The sequence below is a fragment of the Alosa sapidissima genome, chromosome 12, assembly GCF_018492685.1.
Source record: "Alosa sapidissima isolate fAloSap1 chromosome 12, fAloSap1.pri, whole genome shotgun sequence".
Taxonomy (NCBI): Eukaryota; Metazoa; Chordata; class Actinopteri; order Clupeiformes; family Clupeidae; genus Alosa; species Alosa sapidissima.
In genome coordinates this window covers 27,096,019-27,104,476 of record NC_055968.1, presented here as the reverse complement: position 1 = coordinate 27,104,476, position 8,458 = coordinate 27,096,019, and the positions used below count along the sequence as shown (strand labels likewise).

Here is an 8,458-nt window from a genome sequence, read left to right as displayed (position 1 = left end):
GAAATAGCTTGGTTTAAAACCAAACTCAATCTATATGGTTGTCAGACAGTAACATTACATCAAAACCTTTTTTGTAGCCTGCGCTCTGTGTGCAAACCTTAGATGGTAATTTTATTATTGGTCACAAAGATTTACTCATTGGTCAACAACAATCTCTTATCTTGCTGTTTGAACCTTTAGCCTTTCAAAATGCTTGCTACTTGATCTACAGGTTAGTTTCTCCATCACAGACAGTATTCTGCACAGACTACAGTACATCTTGGGGTGTTAGAAAATTGTTGTTAGGGGTCAGCAGCAGGCATGGGCAAAAAAACACCAAAATAGGTATTTTACTTTAAAAATACAATCATTTTAAATGTATCAAACTACAATACAAATACAATCTGACCTCCTACACTACTGTTCAGCCCCCAGGGGGCCTGTACTACGAAGGGAGCTTAACCTACCCAGATGTAACCCAGGGTTACTTTGTTAACCAGGTTTTGTCAACCCCGGTTTATCTTAAGTGGTGTTAATTGGTACTACGACGCTGATTATGAAGTTGATTTGTTGAGCCGGGGTTAACCTATTGGAGTTTGTGCGCGTTCACATAAAAGGGGCATGTTGCAGCGCAAGTCACCACTTTCAATGATGACGCGATCACCTTTTACGGATGAGGAATGCACAATTATTATGCCAAGTTATGAGGAATTAAAACCCATTCTACGACAAAAATCAAATACGTCGGCAGTGAACAAAGCAAGGTTGTTGGCAACGTATTGCAGATCGGGTAGCCTTAATGCCTAAAAGTAAAGTTTTATTTCCACATGTTCTTCAAATATGTGTTACGGAGGATTAGCTTGCGGAATGTCTTAAATGAGTTGAAATAATTAAATTGCCTATTTTGAGTTCATAGAAATGCCTACAGATGCAACACAATTTAGAAGTGGGCATATAGATTACAGTAATAGGATAATTGAATGTTTAAGTAGCCCCCATTGACTGATTTAGTGTATGCCTAATCCTGTGAACATTTCAGATGCAACACCATTGCCAAACGCACATGGCAGCAGGTGAGAATTTGTAACAAACACATTCAGAATAGTAGGTTTATATAGTTATAGCTTGCATTAATATTTCTTAATTATGAAAACAGGTAGGCCTAGTATGCTTATAGCCTTCACTTGGCCTCTGTTAAAATTGTGATTTTCATTTATTAGGCCTACTGTAGGCTAGGCTATGTCCGATTTATTTTAGGCTATTCTTGCTCAGATGTTCAGCAGGCTAGGCCTATGTCCGACTTATTTTCGGACATACAGTAGCCTATTCTTGCTCAAATGTTCAGCATACTGTAGGCTAGGCCTATGTCCGATTTATTTTCGGACATACTTGCTCAGATGTTCAGCATCACCGATTAGATGGAATACATGAATGTCCACGTAAGGGTATTGCTATGATGGGTGACATTAGAGACTTCTGCCTATCATCTGACAAAGATAACGAATTCCTTCGGCTGACAATCTATATGTTCATATATATATATATATATATGCTATAGTCTATATATGGCTGTCTCTAAAACCCCTCGCCCTGCGAAGAGAGCCCCTCATGTTTGCGCTCCAATGTCATATGGACCATCCAGGTACTCCGACATTGTCTCGAATTGTAGTGGAGGGGTGGTACTTATAAAGGGTGTGGTTAACGGAAACCTCGGGTTAACCAAGAACATAACCTGGTCGGAGCAGGTTTGAGATGCAGGGTAAATTGCCATGGCAGCATACCTAGGTTAAAACATATCCACCTTTCGTAGTACGAGTTAATCGGGAAGTTATGCCACACGTGATCAAGTTACTCTCGAAGTTACCCAGATAAGCCAGTCTTCGTAGTACAGGCCCCAGGTCTCTTAGACCTGGGAACAAAGACCTCCACATCCCCTGCTTTCAGCTAAGGCAAAAAGCACTTGGCACTTAGCTAAAAAAAAAAAAAAGACATACAAAACACATCACATACAAAATTAAAACACAACGCACAATGTACAACACAAGCAACATATATGGGTTTTAAATCCAGGCTCAAAATCCACCTGTACTCTCTGGCCTTCTCTGCCCTCTAACATCTGCCCACTATGCTTGCTTTCTGTGTCCTGCTGTTCCTTGTTTAATGTGAAGGCTATATGTATTTTAATTAAATTTCATTTTCTTCCTGTTTATAGAACTAAACTTAGGCCTACTAGTATGTATCAATATACAAATATATGTTTTTTGGTAATTTGAAAATACTTTGAATACTTTTTTCAAGGGAACATGGAATCACTTTACAAACCCTTGTATCAGCTTCAAAAAAAAAAAAACTCACGAAACTCAAAACATTCCGTCTATTAAAACTAAAAAAGGCTAGATAGAGAATACCACATATCAGAAATTCCAAAACAGCTGAAAAGTTCGACCAAAAATCAGGAAAATATGAGTGTGGGTGAGCAAGTAACTGGGATTGCGTGAGTGTGGGGGGCGTGAGAGGGAGTAGGCTAATGAATGGGTGTGTGCGCGTGACTGCCCTGTAGAATGCATTGCAGGGGTCTCTTTCTTGATGCCTTTAGGCACAACCACATTTTGTAAAAGTCTGCCGTTTAAACGTCGTCAATGAGCAGAGACTGTGATATGGTGTAAAAAGGACAATTTCGAGAAATAAACTTATTTGCCGGCTTCCCCAGAGTTAGATAAGATTAAACCAGTCTCTTCTCTGTGCGTGCAATTGCCCTCTCTGACACAGTTAACCCATCTTAGCATAATTCAGTGTAAATGGGTTAGACCAGTTAGCCTAAGCACATGAACACTTGCAGTGGAAGAAACGACATCATCCCATCACTGAGAACCTTCCCATTACTCCCACACCTCATGAACGCAGGATGAGTCTAGGATGCATCACGCTCAAGGGATATCAAGCGCAAACTAGCGGCGAGCGCGGTGCATGTCACGTGCAATGTGTAAACTCCTTCAGTTAGATCTGCGCACCTAAATGGAGAGATTTGTATTTCCACGTTCCGACGTAATTCTAGCCAAATGTGCCGTACTCCGACCTAGGCGATACAAAACAGATGGCCCGTACGGGGATCGAACCCGCGACCTTGGCGTTATTAGCACCACGCTCTAACCAACTGAGCTAACCGGCCACACGGCGAGCTACTAGACTTGTACATTCATAGTCTACTACATTCAAAGTCAGGCTGAATATATATACCTTGTAACCTACTAAAAGAAAATAACAGTCACTATTTCGCTGACTGCACTCCGTGATATCTCCAAACCACTGCTGCCACTCAGACATTAGGCACACTTGCCTGAAACATTTGCCTTGTAGCCTAGCCTACCAGAAACTGTGCAAAAAGGCATAGCCATAGGCCCCACAGCACTTCGCTTTCTTCTGGCCCACTGTTTCAACAAAGGAGTGGACTCTAGGCATACGTCTACGTGATAGCATGGAAAATTGCTCAGAATAGAATTATTTACCTTTTTACTTTGGCAGCACTGAATATTTCAAAACAAACATTCCAGCGTTGCATCTTAGAGGATTTTTTAAAACTTAGCAACCAAAACGGTCCGCAGTGCAAGTTCGCTGATGCTGCCACAGAATTAAAAGACTGGAATCTTGAACTCGTATCCAACTACGTAAGTAGCCTAGTGATTTAGTTAAAGTAGGCTACAATGATGCGGAGGCCAGGTGGGATTTATATTCCCGGGCGGCAAGAATCCATAGACAGCACCTAAGACTTCAGAGTGGACCTCACCTTTTGACATGCCTATCATGTGGTTGTAGGTTGTTTACTTTAACCATCATACAGTCTAATTGTCCTACCTTGATCGGCAGTAATGCCACTCCGCTCAAGAAAGCCAAATCAGTGCGCAGCTGCCCAGGCCTTTTTCCAGACGATTCACAACATGCACACGGAGATCTGCGCTCTGGTAAGAAGAGGCCACTTATTCCGTGTCACGTCAGATGGGGTGCAGTAACCTTTCTCGGATTCTGTCTGATTTGATACGAATGACCGAAGAGTAAACGATATCAGATTAGAGCTACTAAAAACTAAAAGCCATACTGATTGGTTAATTATTTGTGCAATGTTATGTTTTGTGTCCTTCAGGAGGAAGAAAATGCCAGGTTGTATAAAAGGAGTTCCCAACTGGATAAAGAGGTGGAAATGGCACTCAAATGATTACAACTGAGTGTCATCACTTTTTCAGATCTGTTGTAGAAATGTGTGTGTGTGTTTGTGTGTGTGTCAGTTGTTTCTGGAGGAGAGAGCAGTTAGAGCAGCTCAACTCTGGGTAGCGGCGAATGAAGCTCGGCTTCCCCAACTAGAAGTATGCTATCATTAACTCATACCGATATTACTCTGCCATTGCATGTTTAAGTAGAATTGGTAATGGCATAACATTTGTGTTGTCCTCTTACTACGTAGAATATTAATCTTCTGAAGGAGAAAGAACTGGGTGAAACTACTTGCCTGTTAACCAATGTGAGTATTTATCTTGTGTACACAGTCACACATGGGCATAAATGACTGGTAGTTCACTGATAAATACATACTTCTGACAGGTAATTTCTCAGACTGATGAACTGAAGGAACAACTGAAAATTGCTCTCGAGGGGATGCGGGTAATTTGGTTGATGGTTTTGAGAGAAAGTAACTCAAGACGGTCCAGGGGTTGATGGTATTCCAGTAAGGAGTTATTATACAGCAAGATTTATCTTTGGTCCAGAGGTATCATGAGCTTGGATCTCATTATTCCGAACCAGTTTCAGGTCTCTCTAGAAAGCCATCACTGCACACTGGAGCAGAGAAAGGAGGGCGAGCAGGCAATGCAGGAGAGGAACAGAAACCACAGGCTAGGAGATGTTATCCTGGAGGAGGAATCAATAGGAAGGGAGGAAGACGAGCTGAACACAGAACAGAAGGATGAAGTAGACACAAAGCAGGAGGCTGGCCATGATGAAGAGGAGCAGTGAGTACAGTTAGATTCTTCGGCATTATTTGTTGTGTTTGATATGTTTTGTACTACCCTATTTACATGTATTTTTTATGTATGTATTTAATTTACCCTAAAGGACTTGTGGCTGCTCTACTGCTCTGTGGCAGTGGGCCTGGAGACAGAGAGAATAGATGCCAATACCCATGCCTACACACACACCCATGTTAGTGGGTAAACACGCAGTGAATTGATTAGGCCTAATTGAGTAGGCCTTACGAAACATAGCCCAAATAACTCCGGTAGGCCTACTACTTCATTGAAATTAATAAATAATTGTTTTTTTAGATATTCTTTTTTGTGTTTATATTAGTAATTATTCTATGTATCATGAAGGATTGTCTTTATTTGTATAAACACGTCTGCCAAATTAATAAATGTAAATGTGATGTCATTTGTAGGTTACAATTATGCTGATATGCTGCACTTACTGTACCCTAAAACAATACAAAGGTTACCTGGTTTACATTATTCCATTAAATATGCTGGTTGCTGATTTTATTCTCTGAAACCTTGAACATTTAACCCTTACATGTTGAACGGTATTGGCATTCAATGTATCAGGTCTGCTTAAATATGCTACTTTGTATACCCTGCTCTTTGGTTACTCCACTGTTACTCGCTGTCTTCTGGCACAACGGCAATATGCGCATGTCCAAACCAAGGTGCCTCGTGGAAAATTCTCTGGCGCATGGTGGACAGGACATAAGCTTCAAGTTCTTCTGTGGAAAATAATAATTAATTAAACAGCTCTATGGAATCTTACCGAATACACCTTACAGTTCGTTTAAAGTAAGTAAATTGCATCATTATGTTATCTATTGAAAGGGTTGTTTTCAACGACATTTTGTTTATTTCAGAAGTTAGCAAAAATGTTTGAATCTAGCGAGATCGCTAACCTCTATGTCGCTAACCGTCTAATGTTAACCTTCCATCGCTGAAAAAGCAGGTTCCTGTAGGCTAGTTATGTAAATTTGGTTAAATTGTGTTTAATTAGAGCAAACGTTCGTGTGTGTTATGACAGTGAATGCATCCCATGTAACATGGCATATGTTTAAGATGAATTTAGCTTGGTTTTGGAAATGAAGGCTAGCTATGTAATGCACATGTATGTATGGCTCTGTGACGATGGGGTTTGGCGCGCCACCTTGTGGAAGCATCGAAAAAGAGTAGGCTAATGATTCTTTTTAAGGGCTTTATATTCACATGCATAAAATTGTTGTTATAGTAGTAATTTTAAATAGAGGAATCTGCACACACAGCTTTTAAATGTGCATGTTTCATTGCTCTTCCGATCATACCTGCGCGTTTGCACAGAATCGGTGTTTGACATGTTTGACATGACATGTTGACATATTTGACATCGACATGTTTCATACACTCATTGCAACACTGCATTTCGGCCGTTGCTTTTACCTTACTGAAACAGATACGCATGTCAGTTATGTATGCATCCTACCTCTACAAAAAACTCCAGAGCTGCTGTCAAATTATGTTCCGAGGACACTTTCTTTTGTGTATCAACAACACTCAATAACCGTTTATGTGATGTGTTACTTCCCTTAACAATTTGACAACAGCTAGTTGTGGAGTAGGCTATTCAACTAGTCAGGCAACTAGCTAGCCCGCTTGCTTGCGAGACTCGGTATGCACCCGCTTCCTTATTTGGGTTTTGGGTTGCCAGGTTTTATGACAAAAAGATTTAAATTGAAAGTAAGTGATTGTGTATACATGTGTATGGTGTATTTCATACACAATCTGGTAACCTGGAACATGTTAGACTAAAAACACGAATAGATCAAGGATTTTAAAATTAAGTTTGATGGTCATGCAAGTGAGGAGTGTTGGCAGGTATGCTTCCGTGGGACTATGTTCTTGCAATTATGATTGTCATAAATATTGTTTGGCCCGTACGGGGATCGAACCCGCGACCTTGGCGTTATTAGCACCACGCTCTAACCAACTGAGCTAACCGGCCACGATCGTGCGATGTATACATTATTTTCAAAATCGTAAAAAATAACATGTAGCGAAATGTAGCATGGTGATGTGAAAGAGGGTGATGACGTTGCAATTTGTTGCAGAGCGTATGCTAATTATGTGCGCTACACAGGCTACCACGAACTACGCGTTTAACACATAACTGTAATATTTCTGTATGTTTTAAACCTTATAAAAGAAATTCGAAAGTGTGGCTCGTTGGTCTAGGGGTATGATTCTCGCTTTGGGTGCGAGAGGTCCCGGGTTCAAATCCCGGACGAGCCCAGATTTTTGCTACGAGCCCATTGTATTACATCTCATGTACATACACAATGTAGGCTAGAGCTTTTAGGAAGGTGTTCCAACTGTTGTCACCAGTGTTGGATCGGCTTGTGTTGAAAAAGAATTTCGAACCAACGAGAAGCGGCGATAAAGCTGTGAAGCCTGAAAATCTTTTGAAATTATTTTGATTACGTATCTGATAACACATCTTTACCCTCCTTGTGGTGCTGAAATGAATTAGCCTACAGAGAAGAATAAAGTACAAGTACAAGGATAGACAAACAGTGATAATCACGTTCTTTAACGACACATTTTACCCTAATGTGCATGCGTTGGTGGTATAGTGGTTAGCATAGCTGCCTTCCAAGCAGTTGACCCGGGTTCGATTCCCGGCCAACGCAATCTTCTTTTTCCGAAGTAATACCGTCCTAACTACTTCTTATAGGCCTAGATTTAATTAAGAATGAGCTACTAACAAAGGTCTCCCTATATAGTCTCTGCAACTATTAGAATGAGCACGGAAAGTTGCTTATTCCACCAGTTTTCCTGTTCACTCTCTCTGCCTCATAACACACACGCTTCCACTAGCACACCACACCCAGGCCTTGTAAGTCCAAAAATCCTCTGACTGCCTATTGTGTTTATCCAGTGGTAATCAGATATGTTGGTTTGGGCTATGCCAGTCCATATGTCAGAAAAGACATGTCTTGATGATTCATGCTTAGCAATAAAGCTGTGTGTGTGTGTGTGTGTGTGTGAGGGAGAGAGAGAGATTGAGTGAATTAATGGGTAAGTGAGTGGAAGAGACCATGTATGCCTGTTCGTGTTTACAGTGTTTAAACAAATCCTAAGCCAACCGCTATACCCCAAGCATCATATCATTTCAATTATTTATTTACTTCCTCCCTATAAAATGCAAGAAGCAGTGAAGGCCTCTCTCAGCAGCTCAGAGGCATAATCATGCTACAATTAAGATAATTCCAGGATGACAGCTGGTGGGGAGAGAAGTAATTTCCATGCTTCCTAATCGAGCCAGGCTGTCAGATTAAGATAGAGAGGTGATTTGAGGGGAAATTGTCTTGGCCTACTCTTTGGAGTGAGTCCCAGGTGGCCCCAGGTATCTCCTTTGCCTGTGTGTGTGCCGCAACCCAGGGGGAAATTTGGTTCTGATTTGCCACACCATAGAGATGACT

The 8,458-nt window shown here is 41.0% G+C and overlaps 3 non-coding genes across 3 annotated transcripts; 1 reads left to right on the top strand and 2 right to left on the bottom strand.

Annotated features, from left to right (window-relative positions):
• Positions 1–3,074: 3,074 nt before the first annotated feature.
• trnai-aau lies at positions 3,075–3,148 on the bottom strand. Its single transcript has one exon. It is a non-coding gene; the product is annotated as a tRNA-Ile (tRNA).
• Positions 3,149–6,907: 3,759 nt separating this feature from the next.
• Positions 6,908–6,981, bottom strand: trnai-aau. The gene has a single exon. It is a non-coding gene; the product is annotated as a tRNA-Ile (tRNA).
• Positions 6,982–7,594: 613 nt separating this feature from the next.
• trnag-ucc lies at positions 7,595–7,666 on the top strand. Its single transcript has one exon. It is a non-coding gene; the product is annotated as a tRNA-Gly (tRNA).
• The last annotated feature ends 792 nt before the right edge of the window (positions 7,667–8,458 follow it).